The 22,731-nt window shown below is 33.5% G+C and overlaps 1 long non-coding RNA gene across 1 annotated transcript in view; it reads right to left on the reverse strand.

Annotated features, from left to right (window-relative positions):
• LOC110468137 (uncharacterized) overlaps nucleotides 1-22,731 on the reverse strand; it is an 87,081-nt gene that overhangs the window by 12,845 nt on the left and 51,505 nt on the right. Inside the window, exon 3 of the long non-coding RNA XR_002465032.3 lies at nucleotides 5,367-5,447. This is a non-coding gene — a long non-coding RNA (uncharacterized LOC110468137). The remainder of the gene's footprint in view (nucleotides 1-5,366; nucleotides 5,448-22,731) is intronic.

The raw sequence follows: 22,731 nt of genomic DNA on the forward strand, positions 1-22,731 counted from the left end.
GGAGTTTTGTTATCCTTTAAAAAAAAGAGATTTATTACATTTTGCATAGCAGATGGTCTCTTGGTATGGAACTACCTGTTGAACTGTATGCAATTGAACACAGAGCTAGGGGACATAAATACTTTAATAATTTAAAGAAAAAGGCTTACTTTTTCCTTTTTTTTGTTTTTAATCTGACTGTAATCTGACTACCTTAATGCAGAAATATATTTCATGCACATAGCTATTTTGTTCAATACCAAATTGTTCACTAATTGCATGTCTTCTTCACTCTGAATATATTAAACTAGCTATTTAGAACCCGAGCATCAGGATTTAGTGAATCCTGTCTACCCTTCCAGAAGCATAAGTTGCATTCCTGGCCTCTTTCTTTAAACAGTCTCTGAGGGGAGACAGCAGGCTGTGCCCATATGCTGCTCCCACCATAGATGGTTAGATGGCCTCAGTGACTTTGTCTCTGTGACTTATCTGGAACACACCTGAATTATTTTGGTCAGATTTCTCCCATAACTTCTGCAACAGTGACAGGATCTTTTTGAAGCATTGCAGTTAAAAATATTCATATCAACAGCAGATTGCATTTCCAATTAATCGATTGTCCATGATAGCTGCCTATTAAAGTCTTATAGAATCTGATTTTCTTCCTTGAAAAAACAAAAACAAAAACAAAAACAAAAAAAAAAAAAAAAAAAAAAAGGAGGAGGAGAGGACAGAGAGATTTTTTAGCTCATCAGCTTTAGCCTGCCTTCCAACATGTCTGACAATCAGTGATGGTATGAGTTTCCTCTGTTATAAACTATCAACAAGGAGGCAAACACATCTCAGAGGCTTGTACCTGGAGGCATGCATCTCTCAGGTGGTTCATCATACACCCTGTTCCTTGCTCAGGGCTGTGCTCACAGGCACGGTTTAGCTCACAGGTATTTGAGTTGCCTGCTCAGTTGTCTCATCCTCTCCTACGCCAACAGGAGAGGGCTCCCTTTCATGTATTCTGAAATGCTTTGTCCATTTCCTTTATGAACTTGACAGCATAAATTACTTTCTCAATTTTGCACACAATTCTAGTCATAGTAATGAACATTTCACTTTTCAGTCAGTCCTCATTTGGATGCAAACTCTGCTCTCGAGATGTGCATGGCTGATCTTGATTAAGATATTCTTCTCCTTTTACAAACATAATCCTTTTGAAGTTCCATGCAAATGGGGAGAGAATAATATTGGAGTGGAGATCTGCCTTGCAGATCTGAGAGGAAAATTCCAACTTTTTGATTAGGATCATCTTTTTTGAATATGATATAAGCCATTCAGTAGCCTATATTGTGTCTTCTATAATAAGGAAGAAATTTTGCAGGAATTCCTATGGGAATGACCAGATTCTTTAATTCATAGCCTGCCCAAACCCTACTTATTTGATTCAAAATACTGCTTATAAAGAAATTATTTTATAAAACCAAAAATAACATGAACTGACTCAGATTATGCAGTCTTAAACACAAAAACTAATCTGATATGCTTAAGGGTTGATTTCAGTGTGTTCATATATATGTGAGAGAGGGGCAGAAACATAGATGGGGGCTGTGGAAGTGGTATGGATATTTAATCCATTAAGAAAATCTGATCTCTGCTCAATAAATCTGTTTGACCTGGGAATTTCTTGAACCCATCTAGCCAAGGTGGATTGGCTTCAAAAGTGTATTGAAAATGCTAGATACAGTACTGGTCATCAAAGAAGTTATCTCAGTGTGTCTCCCAGAATGAGCATTTCAGCATAGCTGTAATGAAAAATGCCTCATATTGCCTAAGAATAAAAATGATCATACCACAATTTCTAGAAAGTGTTGAAAATAGATTATTAACTATTCTAATAACTGTTAAGCACATTTAATAATATAATATTAATTATTGCAGCTACTTAATATAAAAAAAAGACAACATTGATTTACTGATTCCAATATTTAAACTGGAACGTAACCACTGCTAGAATCCATACAATTAAACAATTTAACTTTATAGCAAAATGCAGTGCTACAAGCACAACTGCCATTGCCTTGGACTTCTGGTGGAATTAAAGAATTATTATAAATTGCTGTGCCACCTTCTAAATCATAAAACCCACAATGACTTTTTAAAAAGTAAGGCTTTTGAAATCTAAAGGACAAAACAGGCACAGTTTACTCCTCATGAGAATGTTACAGACCTTCTGTCAGCTGTGAAATAAATCCTACAATTGACCCAAGAAATGTTTTTTTTTGAGCTGTAGAAGTTTTTATCATTCTGCAGGAACAAGACACATCATATTTTTGTCTGAGTCTGAACACAGGACTGGTTGCTGCTTGCTTTAGGCTGTGAATAGGGGCAGGGGGAGCTCAAGAAATCTGGTTATTCAACTCTAGTTCTCCAAGGCACAAATTTTTATCTGAGCAGGATCTTTCTTATCGCAATGGTTTCTGCCAAAGATGTAGCATTTGAAAACCAGTTCTTTCTCACCTCCAGTTCAGTTCAGAGAAATACAAATAAATGCTACCATGTTCACCATTGACAAAATAAAACAAACAAACAAACAAAAAACCAAAAAACAAACAAACAAAAATAATAAGTAAAGCAGTAAAAACAAACCAGCAAAACCAGCAAGACTTTTGGTTCAACAACTGCAAAACCAAAACAGAAAACTATTTTTTTTATAGTTTCTTTAGATGTAACTAATTTTATAACCCATATGTGGTAGAATGCCATTTTATATCTTATACTGTGACTGAAAATCACAGCTGCACCTGTACACAAAGGTAAGGTTCTTTTAAATCTCTGTGTTTGAATCACTTCATGTCTCTCTCTGTATCTATTATCTTGCCAGAGCTTCTCGGGATTCAGAAGAAAAAACATGATTACACAGTCTCATAAAGTGTAATTTCTCTGAAAATCTGAGTCTCAAATTCAAGGGATCCAGAGGATCCTGGGGGATGTTTTCCCATCACTTTCCATGGGCATAATTAGGAAATTAAATTCTGCCGGAAGTTCAATAACAGAAGTTTATCAGTGGGACATTTTATAATGGTCCTTTTTCAAAAGAAAGCAAGAGTAATAATGCAAAAGTATAAAAATTAATTCAGAATAAATAGGGTATTTTATAGTGGTTTCATGTGTGGCTTAGTCCTGATGTATCTCTGATAAAGGTCTTTCAATACCATACTTTCTATATTTGCCTGTAAAATTCATAATAAAAAAGAGCCAGGTTATGTGTTACTTTTGGGAAGAACAAATATTTCACTTTTCCTTCAGCTGGGAAAAAAACACCTAAAATCTTCAAGAACAACTCATAAATCCTATGGGGGGGTTTATGTGTGGTTAATATCAATCTTTATTTCTGCACTTTTTAACTGTACTTGAATGAATAAAATAACAGTGACTCTCTCTATATAGGGCATTAGAATGAAATTTGAATATGTTTCCAATTTTCTTGCTCATAATTGTTTTACATCTGAAATCACTGGAATAAACTGGCTGTTTTCCAACTATTAGTAAAATCCCTCCAGCAACACCACTTCATACAGCCCTTGAAAATAACTTCAGTACATGTTCTGAGATATAAATCTATTGCTTTATAAAGATAGATGCTGAGGTTATTTCACAATCTTGAATGTTAATGTCCACTACAATTAAAATGCTGTACACAGCACATAATGCATAAGTCCTGTCTCCCCACAAGCAGACACAAGACTCATTTGTGAATCAGTCACTAGTTTCATAGCAAGCCAATATGCAAATAAGGAAAAAATGCATTATTTATCTTATGTTTGCAAAGCCAGGTAGGGAAATGTAATTTAAAGGATGAAAACCCAGATATGGATGCTTTTAACTGTCATTCACAATTAAATTATATCATTCCCCTCATTTAAGTAGCCAGAAATATTTCATTTTTCATATTTCAAAATGGCTGAAATATGAATATTTTTTCTTTTCTTTGTGCAACAATAAAATAGTGCAAAAAATAATGTTTCTGAGCAATCTTTTTAGAGGTAAGAATTTGATTCAATACGTGTACTACATTAGTGTAGGAAGAACAATCCTTTGTCATTGTTCTGCCTGAAATGCTTTCCTGCACTTGCTCTCAGAGAGAAAGGCAGAAGACAGCTACTGGATTTCTTTATGCTATCCTTTTACTTGGTGCACTAAATTCTGAAAGAAAAAACCCCAAAATTTAATTGCCCATTTCCATTAGCACTCAACACATTTTATTGACTTAGGTGTGATTGGGAGTGGTAGAGACAGTGAGAAATCTGGAGTGCTCTGGGATGACTATTTACATGTGCTTGCTTGGTTGCATGGTTTTGCTTGTTTTTTTCCCCCAGAAAAGTGATGACCACGAAATGATTTTTTGAACCCTACATGTGTCTTTGATATCTGGTACCTATGGTTCACTATGGTGAACAAAAGTTCCTTATCTGAGAACCTAGTCCTCAAAACAGACTTTGCTAACCAAAATGAAACAACAGCCTCTTCAATTTGGCCTTCACAGAAGAGTGTGATATTTTAAAGACTGAACTGTTTCATTTTCTATCAGGTCATAGATTTTGCCAGAAGAGCTGAGCTGAAAGACTATTCTCTGTTATGATTTCCAGTTTTCCAGTCTTCTTATTCTGTTGTGTTTTCCTCCTACAGTGAGCTGTACCACGTACCAAACATTCAGCTATGGCAGCATAACAGTATCTGCTGTGTTAAAGAAACTCCTCAGCTTCATTGTTTTATTAAATTATTTATTTTTATGGGGTTTTAGGGAAGATTGCAAAATGAGAATGCTTGTATAGCTCAGTAACTGGGTGGTAGGGTTCATAGCTCAAATGACAAATTCATAAAGTCTGAACCCAAAATGTCTATAAAAGAGAAGAAAATCCACCTTACTATCAAAAAGCACTTATTTTTGAATATATATCCTTGTGTGCTGCAATCAAAGTGGCCATAAGGAAACAGAAGCTTCTTCTTAAATATGACCAGCTAATTGTTTTGACTATTTCTGCCTGACCACAATACAGGTCTTGATGTAGACAAGAAGCTAAGCACATACTGATTTTTAGTCTAGGAACCTTTTCATACAGTCTGTTCACCTGCTTTCATCAAATAACTACTCAAATAGTTAAGATTTGAAAAATTATGTAGGATTACTTTTATGATTCTAATGAATTCTGTTTCATTTATTATTGGTTTTATTTTTCTTTGATGACAGTTCCTGCTTTTAGCTGTGGTCTTTTGAGTGGCTCTGCTTTGTGACTTGAAGCACTGCTGATTGCAAGAGCAGGAAGGAGGGAAATGTGTAAAATGAGATGTCTTGACAAAACAGGATGAATTAAATTAAGGTAAATTTAAGTACTCACCTTAGATTTCAACTCATTCAACAGAAATGCTCATATTATAATTTCTTTGTGGAAAAAACATCCAGAGAAGAATGGTGACATCTGTTAAAGCAAGAAATCACAATTATAGTATCTTCTCTCTCCCTAAAATGTCAAATGATTTTGGTTGTTCCTTTGGAGGTCTGAAAAAGGTTTAGGACTACCAGTGTCATCTCCTCTCATAGAGAAATTCAAATCAAACCTACTCAATAATTGCTTTTGAAAACCCAGATCAGGTGTTTTCCCCTCTTTCTAAAATTATTAGTATTTTTATAACAGAAATTCTTTTCAAGACAGGAAGATTTTCACTGACTAAACGCAGAAATATTTGAGTTCATTTAATTTTCTTAAATTTTTGATGTTTTAAAAAGGAGTGCCTCGAAACAAGAGGAAAGAAAATATTCTCTCTTATTGCTTTCTGATTGACATTTTTTTGCAAGACTCTGTTGTAAAAACACGGGCACCTTAAAACAGCTTTATAAGTTAAAGAACTGTTTGGAAACCCAGTAATTGGAAGTGTCTGCAGGTTTCGGAATATGCTGCTCAGTTATCATGGAGGTTTGCTGCTTTCATTATACTTTAGTCTGCCAGTTGTATCTGATCCAAAAGTACAGGAACAGACTTGTTTAAACTCAGCCATTGTGTAGTGTTTGTGATGTGTGCATAATGAATTCTGAATGCAAATATTATGCTGTAAAGTGAAATGCTGAAACCTGTATGACAAGCAGTAGGGCTGCACAACACAAAATATGGCTCTATAGCATAAATATTCACTTGCGTCAAAAATATGGGAGCTGTTCAAAACAGAGCAGTCTAACTATGCACAGTTTGTTCCTCATTCAGTTTCAGCTACTTGAACTCTTTCATTTGAAGTGTTTGACCTTCACTACAAGAACAAAACTGAAAGAGTAAATATCTGACTCATAAGATTCCCCCCCACAACCACAATTCTACAGCAGCAGAGTGTTTTCCACTTAATTGTCATATAGTTAGCTCCCTGAAAGGATTTGGAGACAATAGTTAGGTTGTATTCGTTTGGGGTGGTTTTTTGGTTAGTTTTTTTTTTGGTTTTTTTTTTTTTTTGGTAATCTGAAACAAAAATGCCACTCCCTGAATATGAAAAAACATTTTATATCTGTAGAAACAAGAACAGCTTTTATCTCAGGCTGATTGATAGTGTAAGCTAAGCAATGGTACAGGGAATGGTACAGGTGAGACACATAAGGTTATGGTTTTTAGGAACAATTTTAAAATTTGATATGCAAGAGGCTCTAAACTTTACTAGAGTCTCAAATAACTCTTTGTGCTCTCTTGAGTTGGTGCTCCCACTGTGTGTACATCTTATGCTCTTTTGGCATTCCTCTGAATTGCTGAATTGCACCAGTTGTGTCTACAATTGTTTGCAGCCTCAGATCTAGAGCTTCAAATTAGTACCCTAAGGGCATTGTATGACATTATATTAATAAACAAAACAAAACAAAAAATGAAGAAACAAACAAATAAAGAAGCTAAGAAGAAATTAACCCTAAGGTGAGAAAACCAAACAGACTGCTTAGTTGAGCTGAACTTAAATAAATTGTTGCAACTCATGTAACCTTCTTATTTACATTTAAATGTCATTACTTTGTCTTTAGTTTAAGCAGCTGAAGACACATAGTTCTTAAAGAGAAGGAAATGGACAACAATATTTCAGATCCTGACTGAAATGAAACTACCAGGATCACAGAAGTGCCACTCCTGGTGTCTCCTCAAAGCAACCCTGAGCATCACACCATGTGCCTGCGAGCATTGTACAAATTTTTCTTAAAAGCGAGAATTGTGTCAGATTTTCATGTATGCAGATAGCTTCAGGGCTGGGCTGTGTTACAGAGTGAGACAGTAGCTGCTCCTGCATTTTGTTCAAGACCTCCTGCAGGACAAGTGCCTGTCCACAGGAATACACAAATTCTCTCATCTTCCTGCAACATTAGGGCTGCAGAGATAAATATGGGTGGACTGAATGCTATGAAAATGGTTCTCACATTTTATTTTATAGGAAGAAAACACATCAAGTCACACAAACTCCTCCCCCTTCACCTCCTTACATGTCTAAATATTTCCAAAGTTTACAGTTTTTCAATGTTGTGCCTAATTTTCTGGGTACTTAACTGAAAAGCAGATTACAGGTACAGTTGGCATCTCCAAGAACAGAAGTTCATTTTAAATTAGTTGGAAAGTACTAACATTAAAATGTAAACTCCCTTTCTCGGATATTGGTCTAGATAAACATTCTTAGATAAATGGCATTTAAAATTCAATATGTGGCTATAACTTACAGGAAAATATTGTTTTCATGTGCACTAGAATGCACATTAAAAAAAGCATCCACTCTCATCACACTTCCACAAATGCTGAAAAATATATTGCAAATTAAGAGTGTTCTGTATGTATTAAAGGTCAGGAAACCATCTTTAACAAATCATCTGAAGAAGACACCATGATACACAAAACTTTCTGAGAAAACAATTAGTTTTCCAAGAATTTTCCAAATTACAGTAATTCTAACCCCCTATGCTACATATTACAGAATGCTGGAGTAAGACTTAGAAAAGGTACAGGCTAAATCTTCTAGTTATTTTGATAACTAAAATTTCTTAGTATTTTTATGTGCCTGGAGAATTTCGAATAGAATTAATATATAGATATGGAAGATCCCCAATCAAGGGAATTGTTCACTGTGCTGTCTCTGATGTCTGTATCCTCTGCAGCAAACTTAGATGATGACAGCAAAAGAATTTTCCTAATTTAATGATTTCCAAACTGTTTGTGAATGAGTTTCTCAGTTATAATTAGTGTTTCTGTACTAAGACACACACTAAACTCTTCAAAGTTGTCAAACTGACTATTTTCCTGAGAATTAACTTCAATGAAAAAACACAATAATTAAAAATATAAAAGCCAATGAGGCCTGAATTTATTACTGCACTTTATGCTTTTCTCCCCCTCTTAAGGGATTGAAGCTGCAGAAAACATTCAGAAATTGTTTACATAGATAAACTGTGTACAGGCAGGATTTTACTTTAAGTCTATTCATGGTAGATAAGAACTACAGAACAAGAGTCTGGGTGTGAGGTTGTTTTGCCAATTCATGCAGTAGTGTAGTGATTTTGTACTATCAAATGCTGTGCCTTGGAAATGCTCACTTTTTGGAGGTTAATTTTTACATGCAGAGGTACTATTACATTAAAAAACTAAAATAGTTAATTCTCCTAGCAATTTATCCCCAATTTTACTTCTATTTTTTTGCTTTCCAGGTACCTATTTTAGGCTTGATTTAATAAGTGAGGATGTATGAATTCTTGTCTTGATGGACTCTAGACAGAGTGGGACTTGAAATTATATTTATGATGCAGGTTTTCTCTACTTTTTACAACAATTCCTGTTTGCATACTACTTAATTTTCTCTTACAGACTACTTTTGTGTTCATTGGAAATGTTCAGTCACAGTGTGGTTTCTGCCTTCTTTCAGCATAATTGACAAATTTGTTTCCTAGAAGACCATTTGTTCTAAAATCTTTCTTTATGTATTAGTTCCTTTCATTTTTTAAAAACTTATTTCTATATCTGCAATATTTGGCATAATCTTAAATACAATATTTTTTCACTTTCTTCTCCAGAGAATTTATTAATTTCTGACTTTTTTTCTTCTTCTCAATGCATCTGCATTCCTAGGAAAAGACACCAATTATTTCCCAGGGATATCAACTATTTTTTTCTTAATTTTCCTTTAATTTTATCTGCAGATGTTTACCATATTTGTTTTCATGCCAGTGTACACTCATGTACATTTTTGCAAGTCTTTACATTTTGAATATTTTTTATTTACTTGTATTTACTCTTTTATTATTATTATTTCAGGTAATTTTAACATAAATATAGATATATTGCATGTTTTTTTCTCAACAACTGACTTTCATTATCAGTATTTTTTGTGTTATTGCCTCTCTATTATGATAGTCATAGAAATTATATTTGTATATTCTCCAAGACTATCCACTGTGTTTCCACCTACCAGGACATCTAGGCCATGTACTTTCTATCTCTCCTTTTTTCTCTGATGAAAAATAGTTATTTCACTTGGAGTCCTGCTATAGAAATGAACTGGTTATTGGAACAAAATTGCTTCTAATTTGTTTTGAGTGGAATAACTGCTCCTGCTGCTAACTTCCCTCTTTATGTTCATCAGTCATTCCAAGTTGGTTATGAAATCAGCAATGATGTTAGTCACTATTTTCATCAGTGCAATGGAGATTGGACTTTACCCTTAAATCTTAAGAGTACTTTGCATTTTCCTCTCCTACACTCTGTGTACTTTCCTCAAGACATCACCTGCTCTCTTTTTTCTTTTACTTATTCCATCCTATTTATTTTACTTCTGTATTATGCTTAGTGAGCAAATGCCCTTGGATTTTCATTATTTGCAAGATTTTCCCTTTTAAAATTCCTCTTCTCAGCCTTCTGTCCCATGAAAGAAAGTGACTAGGATTTACATAAATAGATACAGGCAAGTTTTCAATTGTTTCTTTGCAAACTCGATGGCAGTGACCATGACTATTTTTTCAGAATCTTCATCTTAGAAATATTTTAATCAGACCTGTGGGTTACATTATGTTGTGCACAAGAATTCTACTGAAGTCAACCATGTCTTAAACACTGCCCAGAAAATTCCCTGTGATTCCCACATTTTACCCAGAAAAAAAAAAATGTTGTCTCAGAAAATAAAATGCAATAACTTATTTATTTACAAAGCAAATGCCAAGCATATATTCTTGTGCTGTAAGATCAAACAGAAAATTCAATTTGCCTAACTCATATCTAGGAACACAGACATGGGACAGTGCTAGAGGGCAACATGAAGGATATCACAAAATAATCCCTGCATCAATTGGTCCAGACATTTTTGTAGGATAAAAAGGAGGCAACAAAAAAAGTTTGAATTATCCACAATAGTGCAATTGGAGTATGAGTCTCAATGAGAGGAATACAAAACAGGTAATGATGAATTGTGGGACAATATTTCTGTTGGGGGGGTTCTAGTGAAGGCATTAACTGCACAGTTGAAAACATTATTTTCAATATGCTTATCTATTTTTTGTCTTATATAATTAATAGTTCCAGTGGCATCCAAACTATAGCAAATTTGCATTCGCATTTTCTTCTGTTTGACTAGAGGACAGGGCAAATACATGCAAATAAATATTCATATTTTTTGGTTTATCTCTGTTCTCTTGCTCTTCATTTGTCATGAAATCAAATAGCTTCACATTCTGACAGTCAATAATATATTCTTATGGGTAAAAGTCTGATTAAAAAAACCCTTACCTGACTTTCACTATCTTTCAGCTAAAACTGCTTCTAGAATGAAGAAATTCATGGCAGTAGATTCTTACAATTTCTACAGATTACAGATTATATTATTCAGGTGCTCTGTGATGTCATTCCTGTAAATAACAGTATTTCCTCATGATTTTGGGCTGTGATTCTTGAATTTTGTTATACGGCTGTCTCCCTGTTGTTTCACAAAGTTTGCCTGGACATGACTCACAAGCTCAAGTTGCTTTTCCTAAATATCTCTTAGAAAAAAATTGGAAGGTGAAAGAATTTACAAAATTGATATGTGTAGCATTACACAGATTAAAAAATCTGGATGCACTGAGGTGGGGATGTTTCTGCCTCAGGTGAGGACTTGCTGAGTCAGAGCAAACTGTTATTAGGATGATGCAGGGTATATCTGCAATGATATAAATCCTCAGGTGCTTCACTGTAAAGAACATCTAATGTATTCATAGAAAGCAGTCACTCAATAAAATAAAAAGCATTCGGGGAAAAAACAGAACATCTTATTTTCATAGAGATTCAGGTTTTTTCTTGTCTTGAGAAATTTATTTTTTAGTTTAAACTAATTCTTCCCTCTCCAATTTTCAAGTTCATAGCTCAAACACAAAACTGGTAACTCACAGAGAATTAGGCTGGAATCTCTGACACAAAATAAGATAGTTCAGACTTGACTGACTCTGCCACTGTACCAGTGTAATTTCTCTTGTCCTAATTGTTTCTTTCTCCTTTCCCTTCTGATGTTTCATTCTTTTCCCTTGAGATTGCCTCACTTTCCTTCATTAATTTCTTATATAATACATACAATACTTCTACAACTTTTATATCACTGTAGTAGCTCAGTATCTTCTTCCTTCCAGCTTTGTGCAATCAATTTTTTCCGAATCTCTTTTCTCTCTTCTTTTTCTCATTTTGGTTTCCTTTCCCCCTCCTTCTGTTTTTTTATCCCTACTTATCTCTTATTTATTTTCCTTCTCCTGCTGCTCTTCATCCTCTGTGGTTGTCAATTTTCTCATCACTCCTACTATGCCACTGATTTCTTCTACCTCATTTTCCATCCCACTCTTTCTATGTTTTTTCCCAGTTGTTTTCCCTGAAACCTCCTGGCACACACTGTATCTCCTCTGCTTGAAATTTTTCTCTGTCATCTACTTTCAAGACTTTTAAGAAGTGATCTTAAACCCTTGAAGTCTTTCCAAGAAAAGACATTTTTGAATGTGGGTCTCAGATTCAGTCAAAGAAAGACACTGAGAATTTCTAGCCAGGCAGGAGCCTGGGAAAGAGCTGGAGAAGAATGTAAATAATTCTTTATTTCTCTTGTTACTCACATTGTTTATAGTTAAGTTCTATCACTGTGGGTCAAGCACTCTGTACCAATGGGTGGGTTGTTTTCACTTCAGGACCAATGGAGTTGTTCCTCACAAAGCTCTGTATAAATGAGCAGTGTATTTTGAATAAACCGGAGTTTTACTCTCAGCAGCCTTCTGGTCAAAGTCTTCTCATTCCCGTCCTGCCTCGACAGAGACATTCGAATACATTATTTATTTTTGTATTTGCTATTACATAGAAGTGACTTCTCAAAATTAGAGTTTTGAAGGAGGAGAGGAAACCAAATATAGAGCAAACTTTCACAGCCTGGAAAAATTACCCCAAATCTCTATACTTCTTCAACTCAGAGAAAACAATTGTCTGTGGTCATTATAATTAAAGACAAAAATAATCTGTTTTAATTTTTTTTCTAATTCTTAATTGAAATTTTGTTGCAATGGACAAAAAAAGTTCATTTGAAACCAGTTATTTTCTTTGTATTACTAGTGCAGCCAAAACCAAAAGAAAATTACTTGGTTTTGGGACTGATATGAACAATTACATTTGCAGATGAATCTGTTCACTCCAGGTCATTGCAATACATATATATTGATTGTCTGAGCCATTGCAACGTAAGGTTATTCCTTGCTTTACTAATCTTTATCACTGTTTATATGGCAATAGCTGAATTTAAATATAGAGTAATAGCAGTGTAAACAGAGTGCAAGCAGTGTCAATACCACATTCAAGTACTGCTCAGGAAGACATGGGAAATCAAAACAATGGGAAGTTGAACTTGTTAAATTGAGAAATAAATCAAAAAAAGAACATGAAATAGTGAAAAATTATAATTTTCTTTTCCTCTCCTGCCACATCCTGCAATACTTTCTGTCTGTGGATTTACCCATTAAAAGGCAATTTTTTATGCTTTAAAGTGAGCAAAGAACTCATTCTTACTCAGTGGAGCTCTGATATAATTTACTTTTACTGGCATTGAATTTTGTACACAGCATAACATGCATCTGCAGTGATAGCAAATATTTTGTCAAAATTCTGAATATGGCTATTTGTGAGAAATTCTGTTGTAAAAAATGCAGCACTTTCATACACTATTCCTTGATTCTTGATAGGTATCCATCAGTAAAATTTTAAAAAAGAGTAGTGGTGGAAAACAGAGAAATATTAATGGTACAAACACCAGATGCTTGAAGAAAGATAAAATTGCTCCTAAATAAAATACACCACATTCAAATATCTCTGGACTTTCCCATGACAACTTCTAGGTCTTAAAACAGTAAAATTCTGAACTTATTCTTTTGTTTTGACTAGGCTTGACAATTCTCCTCAAAACAAAAGTTTATTCTTCCTGCTTGGAATCCAGGCTTCTGATAAACAATAAGAAAATGTGAAGACCTGCAGAACCTTACTGTAGAAGCTGTAAAAAAGTGCTAAAATAAGGAAAATTCTACACTAGCCTTGGTCATTGACATTGAAGTTAAGGTTTATTTTTTTAAATAGGTTAAAAAGTTATTGTGGTATAATGGTATTGAACATGAGAAATGCTCAGGGGGCATATGTGTGAGGTTTTTTTTTTAAGGCAATCAACCACACACAGTAGTATCAATGGATTTCTGCATAATTTGATGGTGAGGAGGCTTATCCATGGCATGGGAGATGTGAGTTGAAGAACCATTTTGAGACTCTATATCTTTAACAAATATATCTACTGCGTTATGCTAGAAAGGGGTTTCTCTTACTGTTACTGTCATCACTTTTTCCTCTGGTAAGAAACTGTACTGAATTAATTGGATTAGCAGAGAAAGGCTGCCTTTCCCCCCTCCTCTGCTCAATTTCCTTTTCCCTGTCTACCACAGAATGAGGTGTAAAAATTCCTTTTGCTCAACATCTTCTCCATCCTGGTTATTCCACATAAAATGAGACCATAGCTGGCTCCAGTATAATTTGCTTTAAAAAGCAACAGCTCTCTAGCTCTTTTATTTCAGGAGAGACCCAGGTAGAGTAAATCTTAGAAAGGTATCTAATAATCTAATATGTCATGTAATATCATATGTCTTTACCTTCAAGAGATCTCTGTACCTTCAAAAGAGAGAAGTAATCTTCAAAGGATTGTTTCAGGGTCATTTTCTGGATGTCTACATCTCTGATAACATCTCAAATAACTGAGGTCACTATCTTGTCTCTCTCCTACTTTCAGAATAGTTTTAGTCCAAACAATGGTTTGTATGTTTTTGCTGTACGACATGTAAAATGTCTTTTTTTTTTATGTTCTTAAAATAGTAATGTCAGAGAATTCAACGGTCTTGTGCTTAAGGAATCAGGACATTTGGATTTTGTCCCAGGTTTCCAGAATCAATATGAAGGGATCAGTATTGATTCTCAGATTAATAAAGTAACAAATAAATAAAACTCTTTTAAAATCTTTTTAATAACTGATAGAACAGCTTAGTATAAAGATATATTTTTTCTATTTTTTTAAGAATTGTGGCAACATCTGAAATAAACTGTTCAGACTTTTCATCTTAAAAAATACATCCAAATCTAAAAAATAGATCAGTGTTTATATTTACTTTTATTTAAAGTTAGAGGTCATAACACTTGAATTTCAGTAGTATTACAGCCACTGAAAATCCACACTCTAGGTACTCTATCTCAGAAATTAGAATACCAAAGAGTTTATAGGCAATTTAGTTATTTCATGTTCACAATGAGTTCATGTAGCTTATAGAAGAAACACAGGCTCCTGTTATAGAAAACTACTTGATTTGTCTGGTAAAATTATTAAGGAGTTTCTCCCTGTTAATTAAACTAAATGAAGACCATATCATGTTATATATCATATATCATGTTATCTTTATATTAATATAAAGACCAAATTATTGAAATACATTATATTTTACATTACAAATATTATTACTTTTTGGAATAATATATTAACATTAATAAAATATAAAAAGGAACACAAGACTTGGAGTTAATGTAGGGGTTTTTTTCCAGCTTCTGATTTTCTGCACATTTTATAATTGTATCAAGGTCATCAGCTCTCAGATAATGTAGTTAAAATTGATTTCTGAATAGTCTCCTGCTGTGCTTGATGTATAAAAGACAAAAAACTCCAGGAAGAAGGTAAAAATTCTTGTTTTTCACAAGATATTTTCTTTTTATGTCCTATTGTTGCCATTCATTTACTTGCAGATTTGTTTATCTGATGATCAACCCAGAAGAAATGTTAACTATTCCTGAGTTTAATGTTCCTTTCTAAAAATCTTACATAAATATATCTGACAATGCCTTTTTGAATTAATGATTGTGTGTACTGAGCAAGAAAATTTTAGCAACCTTTTTGAGTCATTATTTTTTTCATTTTTTTGTGATGGTTTTTTTTAAACTATCTATTTATGGTTTGATTTTTTCATAAACCAAAAATTCTCTGTGGCAAAAGGAGCCTGATCCCCAAATGAATCAGCATTCTGAATTTTACTTAGTCAGGAAGCCAAAAAACAGTGCATAAAGAAAGTAATTTTAAATTTAATTATATTTTTAAAAATAGTACTTCAAAAGCTCATACAGACATTACCCTTCTTTTTTCCTCTTCCTTCTGCAAGAAATGTAAATTGACTGCAATTCTTTCATGACATTAATTGTTGTAGCACCTTGCTACCAGTAAACTTCCACCTACTCTCCTTCAGGGAGATTGAAACACTTGCAAAGTCAGAACGCACAAGCGCAGTTTAAGGCAACATCTGGAAAATGTTTATTTCACAAGTTATTTCTGCTGCTAATTAAACAAGTTAACCTAAAACCAAAACTTCCAGAATATTAGGAGTGTGTTAATGAGTCCTGGGGAATGACAACAACACCACACTTGTGACATAAAGTAAAAGATAACAAGGGACTGGCAAGAGAACTAAAGCTGCAGAAAGAAGTCATGAAAGAGTCTTTAAAGTTATACCAGGGAGCCATAGAAGAGAAGAAAGAACCAATCTGAATTTTGGAAGAAAATGAAAGAGAAGACCAATGACTGCTGGAAGATAAAGGAGTATGAGAAATTGTTAGAAGTGAGGTTCAAGCAAACACATTTAGAAGGTGAATTTTATTTGTGCAATCAAAATGTGCATGCCTCTGATTCTAAAGTTAAGGACAGTGTGTGTAATAAAAAAATTAATAGAAAGTATTCCTGAAAGCAGCTCTGACAAAGTTATGTCAAAACTATTAGTGTCAGTTTTCAGAGGGCTATTTTGTTTGAAAAATGTCAACCCTATGCATATGATGCTAAAGTTTTTTTGGGTACCAGTGTTGTGATTCTCATAATTGATGTAAAAAAATGGAGTAACAAGGCAAAAAAATTCAGTACAAACCTAAGATAAGACTTCAGAAACAACGGAAGGGCACTGTTTTTTTCATATCTCTATCCTCTGTTTGCAACACATCAACAGAATCCCATTCTCCTAGGAAAATTTAAATATTTATTGGCGTAGTAATTTGGGAAAGTCATAAAAACCAATAATCCAATTTAAATCTATGAAAGAACAAGCCACTTTTTCTTTGTAATTGATAAATGAAATATTTTTAAACTCAGAGGTGAACAAGTGCCCAAACTACGTATCTGGATTGATTTGGAATTACCATATACAAAATTTAATTTTGTTGAATTTTAGATAGATAATAGAAACATGTCAGAGCATCTTATTGATTTTCTTTTTCACTAAAGAAAGTTATAGGTATTTTTTATCATTATTTTTTTATTAATTCAAGAAAATTGTGTTCTTCTGCTTCTTTGTGCAAAGGTTTAGTTGTGTGAGAACTGCATTTATTCTACTTAAATTTTGATTTCATAGTTCTGAAAATAATGTATTAAAAACACCAGCATAATTCAAACTTTTATGAGTTACATTTTATAAATATTATAAGTTAAATTTAGAAGATAACCAAAAAGCCTCTCCTGTGCTTTTTCACAGCAGGCTTAAATAGACTGACATCTCAGGATAAGAGGAGTCTGTCTCTATGACACCTTGAAATATCCAGTTACCATAGTATCCACAATTTTAAAAGCTTGGTCATTCCAAACCATTTAGTAGGTGCATGAAGGAACTAATCCAGAGTGTGTTTAAATACCTCAGTGCCCTGTTGTTCCATATAACAGCAAGTTTTACAAGATAACTTGGGCTTTGTTTAAATGCTCAGTCTGTTGCTGTTTCCATTGTAGCATCTTGCATGAAAAAAAAAAATGACTACAAGATGGAAAAACAAGCAATAAATTCTTTTTGTGGTTATTTATAAGGACAGTTTTTAAAGCACATGAGCCCAGAAAACTAAAAGAATTTTTCTTTGTTTTTCTGTTCAATTCAGCCAAAATATTTCAAAGCTTCTGTCTGAGTAATCTTTTACAGATAGCTCTAAGCTAACTGAGTGCATCTCAGACAATTAGAGGCTATACATATTTTCAAAGCTTCCTATCCTATTTGGAGATATTAATTTTTAAATCCAATAAGAAGTATTTACCTAATTCATTGTTATCTGCTTTATAAAATTTTACTTCAATCACTAGATTAATATCTTGTAAAAGGACAAGCCATTTGATGCAGAACATTATGGGATATCCTTCAGAGAGATGATTATAAGTAGAGAACTGGATGACTTCACAAAATAGGATCCTGCAGACTTGCAGAAAAAGGAAAACTAATAGGAGGAAAGATTCAATAAAATATTCTGAATGGTTGAAAATACCACTGGAAGTACTGAAGTTGCTTAGCATCCATCCTTTAGAAGTATGTTGAAAGATTAAAGTCAGTGGATAAAATGCACTGGTAGCATACTGACTTAAAGAAAATCTTTACAGTATAAGCTATAAAAAGCTTGAATGTTTACATTATCAAAGAGAAGGTAAAACAAAGTCTCATATTTTTTAAATTAGTAACTTCATAGATATTTCAACAATGGCTAAAGAAATTTAGGAGATGTTATTTGGAGGAAATTTAACTGAATTGGTAGAAACTAAACTGAGATAGATTCAAATTTTATGACAAGATACATATTTTTGATCATGCAGGCTGGTAATTGTTGCAACATTTGCCAAGGAAATGTCAAATTCTTTACCTTTTGATAGCTTCAAGTTATGGGGATGCAATTTGTCAGCATTGCATTTTGCCTCACAGAAGTACCTGGGCTCAATTTTTATACCATCTGAGGAATGACATTGTAAAGGTGCTACTAGACTTTCAATTTCTTTTAAAAATTAAAGGCCATGAGTTAGATTGTGAAGTCCTGTCTTATACATGGTCATTATTACTGCCCTTGGTCTTACAAAATCTTACACAATTTTTTATGTTATACATTTTGTAATTAATTAATGCACTGACAATGTAGCAGAGATTAAGAGCTATTGATAAAATGTCCCAACTAATGGCTATATGAACTGATGACCAATTTACTTTTCTTAGATTAACGATAGGAAAGTAAGGCTGGATTTTTCAGCCTAGTGATCTCTGGAAAGGGGCTGCACCACAAGGATAGTTGCCAATATTTATTGAGCTAAGCTGGTAAGAGTGAAATTGAGAGTTTAGATGAGTGTTCATTTGCAGGTACCACAGAAAATCAAAGATATCTGATCCCATCTCAGTTAACATGCACAGGAAAATTGAATGCCAATATTTTTTCTTGATACTGCTTTGAAAAAAACCTGAAACCCCTGTTTTTATTTTTTTTTTTTTTTATTCTACCAAAAATCTATCAAGTTAGGAAAAAACTTTGCTCCAAAAGTGAAAATTTCAATTAAGTGTTTAACTCCACTGTTTCAGTCTAACTTAACCTACGGATATTTCAATAATTTGTGTTTAAAAGACAAGAAAATATTCAATTCCAAAACAGAGAGCAGGAAAGGGCCATTATTTACCATGGACTGCTGACTTAATCATGAGAGATAGTCAAGGGCTTTCTCACTTCTAGAGTCTGGGATGCTGAGCTCTGAAACTAGGTCTTCAGCTTCTGCTTGGATAGACTGAAGGGCACATTAACAAAGACAATTTGTACTGTGAAGTGTAAGTTTAATATGATCCTAGCTTAAAGCAAAATAATTGTATATAAGTTCATAGTATTATACTATCCATGCATAAAAATTAGATAACTAGTTATGCATAAAGTTCAATTCCTATTTTAGAGCTCTTGGACTGTCTAACCTAAACTGTGTTTATTGCATTCAGCACAGTCTTGATCAAGCATGTAAAAAAGGTATTGTTATGCCTCTTACACAGAAGAAATATAAAATGAGTGCTTTTTGCTGTAAACTATTCAAAACCTAATTCCAATATTACACCGGAAATAAAAGAGACTTTCTCTTTTGCAATTGCTGGATTTGAAAAGTGGAGATAAGTGACCACAAAATTATTTCAGTTGACTTCAAGTTGTCAAAATTATAAACACAATTGAAATAGAAAATCCTGCTCTTTAATCAAGGCACACATTCTGGATTTCAGAGTACCTGGCAGGTGAAACAAGTCTGTATCTGGCTTTTGGGACAAATGAAACAAACCTGTGGGTTTCCTCCTGTTTTGCCAAAGAACAATAGCTCCTTAAGGGATGTTCTCTGAAACTGCAATTTCAGTAACGCGGGAACTCTTAAACACACAAATAGACTCCTTGCAAAAACTCATATTGAGCCTGTTCAGACTGGCTAAGGCAAGTTGCCAGGTGAGTACTGCTGGCCTGTGAGGGTTTCCTCATACATTGGGAGTAGCTAGTTCTCTGTTCTGGGAAGCAAATGTAACACACATGCACAGCAAGAGTCAGGAACTCCAGTCTGTTCTTTACATTATAAGCATCTAATATGATCAAGTACCTTGAAATTATAGCAGTCTATGAACCCCTGTTTCCTCATACTATGAAACACACAAAAAAAAAAAAAAAAAACACAAAAAAACCACAACCAAAAACCCAAAAAACAAAAAAAACCCTGACCATTGTTCCAGAAGCCTAAATTTAATATATTCCAGTTTGTTTTGATGAGGGGTTTTCAAACCTCATAATCTCACAAATATCAACACGTTTGACTGATGGCTACCTGAAAGAGGAGTGAATGACTAGTGGTATAAACTGGATAGCAATTAGAGAGGACTGGCAGATGGCAGCTGATCACAGGACTGGCAGTGGAAAACTGCAGAGCAGACAGCAGTGCTTACAGTGATGACAGATTGCCTGACTGAAAAAAAAGCTTGAATTCTCTTGTGTTGTTTTCCCCAGTGTTTTAATGGTCAACACAGAAGTTCAAATTTAGCTTTACACTCATGTTTTAGAAAGATGATCTAAATTGAACATTAAACATACAGTATCTTTGTATTTCCTTTTCTGCTGTCATAAAGCAGTCCCTTTCTCCTATGACTGTGATTATTAACAGAAATCTACAATGTCTCAAGGAGTATAAGTCAACTGTGGTACTTCTAAAAATACAAGCCAGTTAAAATACATTTAAAAAAAGGTCACATAAACTTTCTTATTCTCTAAAAGTGTAATTAATTTAAAAAAATCATCTTTTTTTCACTAACAGACCTTATTTCACTTCTTAATCCAGATAACCTTAAATCAGACCCAAACTCCATCCTCACCAGTTCTTTGAAATGCAAATTTATCCCTAGGGTCACTTGTATAGACAGAAGAAAGACACTCCAAACCTTTTCATAGTTATGTCACCTTTGTCCAGTGGACTTTATTAGCTTTACAGTACTTTCCGGCGTTCGCATTTGAACAGAAAAATGCTATTTGTACTGTTAACTGTCCTTCTATTTCTTTTAAAATAAATCAATTAATGCTTTCTTCGATCTTATGCATTCTTGTGTGATGAAAGTCTCAAAATTACCTTTGCTGTTTCCCAAATCAAGTGCAAAATAGGATAGTTCAATGAATATTGGTCTAAGAGTCTGACACTGACATCACATTTGATTTGTCTTTATCACAATTCAGAGACTATCAGGAAATCTTTATCACTCCTTTCATAAAATAAATTTGCATTCCATATTCAGGTCCATTTTCACTCTCCAAAATCTTAAATGTTTAATCCCTTATCTTATTATTTCTTTTTAGTTCCAAATTCTATTGAATAGCTAATTTACAAAACTTTTCTAACAATATTCTTGTCAAACCTGTAGATAGTACAAGTCATGATTACTGCTTTAACTTATTTTTCTCTCTCCTTCCTATAATGTATTATTTTCCCAGTGATGCTGTTAGGTTTTGTATCACTTTGATGCTAAAGATCCTTGAATTAGAATGCAAATGTGTCATTTGTCTCTCTTTGACTTTCTTAAATACCTTGCCAGTTGGAAACAGATTTTCATTAATTATATTGCCCTAGTAGATGCTACTGCTATCAATATTGCAAGCCTTTGCTGTCCATTCTGCTCATTTATGCCACTTTATCCAATGCTATGTCTTTCCTAAAAGAACATATCCTTTCCAATAAAATAAAATAAAATAAAATAAAATAAAGCAAAAACAAGAAAAAAAGAATGTTTTAAAATTTATGATCAATGGCTACTGCATTAATTAATTTATAAATTATATTTAGGGTTAATTAGATGCATTTATAATGCTTATAATTTATCACATGGTTTATGGCCTTCTTATATTTTTAATTAAATTAAGCTAATTCAAAAATTTTCTGTAGAGATACAGCTTAAGAATTTGAAATCTCATTTCTGTTAAGAGTTTATGATTCTTGTTCATGGTTCAAAATTTCCATCATATTGAACTGTGCAAAACTGTTTTAGATGAAAATAAGAAAAAAAAATGTTCAAAGTCTCAAAAAGAAAAGGTTGGAATTATTTTTATAATACTCTCCAGACTGAAAAGTAAAAGCAGCCCTGAAATATCTTAGCAACATATTTTGCTAGGAAAAAAAGCCTCTATTCATAAAATTACTTCTTATGAGCAAATGTCAGTTTTCTGTTGTAGATAACCACAGAAGTACAAGCTCTCAATTACTTTGGTCCGAATTTTTATCAGTATCTTATATTTGAACAGCAAGCTACATAATTAAGATGCATTCCAGGTCTACCTGTATGCTTGCATCTAAGTACAAGCCAGGAGGTTTTGTAGGCACACAAATTGATCTGGTATGTCTATAAAATCTGTAGACATCTAGTATTTGCTGTAGATTTGGCCTTTCATCTTCATTTTCTGTCAATAATCTTATCTTTTAAGGAAAGGCTTTAAAACACTCAATTTATGACTGAATGAAAAAATATATTTAAGTCAATGTTTACTCCAAGACCACATCATGTCTTTGACAGATCTTATTCCTGAAAAATAAATAATTAGGTTGACAAATAATTTGCTTAGATTAAATACACAAAATATTGTACAGGTGGAGAATTTCTCTACCTCAGTTTTCCCATGGATTTTTTCCCAGAAAAAAAGACATTAGACATCTTGCAGCCATATGCATAAAATAAAATGCTTCGTCTTCACTGAAAACAGAAAAGAATAGAATGATGAATCACAATCCTAACATCATTATAACTTGGTATTACAGACTGTGTATCTTGTATATTGTGCAAATTTTTACTCTGAATTTGACTAAAAGGCTGCTCATCAGCTTTACAAGAACACATGGATTAACTAGGAAGGAAATTGAGTATGATCAATCCTAAAAACTACA

The sequence above is a fragment of the Lonchura striata genome, chromosome 1 (assembly GCF_046129695.1).
Source record: "Lonchura striata isolate bLonStr1 chromosome 1, bLonStr1.mat, whole genome shotgun sequence".
In the NCBI taxonomy this organism is placed as follows: domain Eukaryota; kingdom Metazoa; phylum Chordata; class Aves; order Passeriformes; family Estrildidae; genus Lonchura; species Lonchura striata.